A 1,655-nucleotide genomic window follows, 5' to 3' on the forward strand; every position below is an offset into this window, starting at 1 on the left:
TATAAATACCTAAATAAAAAAATAAAATGTATAAGTACTCTTCACTAAATTCAAATTTAGAAAAAAATATTTTGATTTTATATAATAGCTGTGAATTAAAACTTAGTAAATCTGTTTCCTTAACCATAAAATTAGTTGATAATACTAGGAGTAGGACACAAACTAAAAATTAACAGTATATTTGAAAGAACACTAAATTAAAAAGCATGTTCCTGCTTAGTTATTTAATAATTATAGGAGGGGAAAGTAATTTTCTCTCTGCCCTTCTGAATTCTTGGCTGAGATTCTTGAAATAAAAGACAGATTAACAAGAGAAACAGAAGTTTGTTACCATGTATACCTCATATATACATGGGAAATACCCAGGGAAAAATGTGTAACTCTTTGAGGTGTTCTAAACCACCAGCTTAAATATCGTATTCAAGAGAGCAGGTGGTGGCTCAGGTGGGACAGTTGCCAGGGATGGTGGAGCATGAGGATGGAGCAGGTGTCCAGGCTGCTCTCCTGGACTCTGAGCAGAGTCCACTGGTTCTCCTGCCTCTTTGAGTGGTGAGCTGCCTGGCAGCCCTGGATCATGGAAGAGAAAGTGCTAGAAGTTATGATTTGATTAAATCTAGGACCCAGAGAAGCCCAATACTTTCAAAGAACTCGACGTGGTAATGGAAAGAAGTGTGGAGGTTCAGGAGAGAAACAACAATGACTATTCGGTTATTATCAGGTTCAGGCCAATAGTACCTCACTGCTCTTTGGCAACCCTTAGTGGGCTGTGCTTAAGAGTAAAACCTCAGTGGTTTTTACCAGTTAAAGGTAAGTTGCAAATCTGCATTTCTGAAAGAGCCCACTCGGCAGAGGAAGACATCATCAGGTAGACAAATGACAAAGAGGGAGTGGCACTGCAATGGAAAACCCCAATTTACAGGAAATCATGGACTAGTTAACCTTGAACCCAACAGCTATTTTAAGTCACTTAACTTTAATTGTTTGATATATTTGTTTAAATTCTTTGTAAAATGTAAGACTCATGTTTAATACATAGGTGATTTGTACCTCAAAGCATTTTTTTAACAGGTGATTTACAAGCAAGATTTAGTTATAGGTATTACCTAGTTGGTCCAGTGTATAACATTCTCAGGATTTGTAACACTTAAATGACCAGACAGAAAAATATTTTCTAGTTATTATGTGTCAGATGAGTTGCTATTTTCTGACACCTCTTCTGATACAACTACTTTTCATGTCATATATTTACTGTGCCTGAATGTATTCAATTTAAATCATTACTCTGTAGAATAAATAAAACAGAGATGATTTTTGTAACAAATGCATACGTACATACCATATTCAGCCAAAGACAAAAGAGAAAAGGTTGTCCTTATCAGGAAAAGTAAGGTAAACAAGAGTAAGTCTTGTTATGCAGACTTGTCCATGCCTTCTTTATTGATAAGGGTCTCATGTGATTTAGAATCATCTTTCTTCTCCTGTTACAGATAGGAAGATATGTTTACAAGGACATACCCTCTATAAATACAAGTTGTCCGGATAAAAGGGATGACTTCTACTCTAGTTTCAGAGCTTCTCCTGTGTCTACTGTTTCTCAGATCAGCTCAAAATAATCCTTATATCAAAGAGGCATATTTTGGAATGACACATTCTGC

At 35.9% G+C, this 1,655-nt stretch overlaps 1 pseudogene; it reads left to right on the forward strand.

Moving 5' to 3' along the window:
- Positions 1–478: 478 nt before the first annotated feature.
- LOC110571133 lies at positions 479–934 on the forward strand (annotated as a pseudogene).
- Positions 935–1,655: the final 721 nt, after the last annotated feature.

This window comes from Neomonachus schauinslandi, chromosome 1 (genome assembly GCF_002201575.2).
Source record: "Neomonachus schauinslandi chromosome 1, ASM220157v2, whole genome shotgun sequence".
NCBI lineage: Eukaryota > Metazoa > Chordata > Mammalia > Carnivora > Phocidae > Neomonachus > Neomonachus schauinslandi.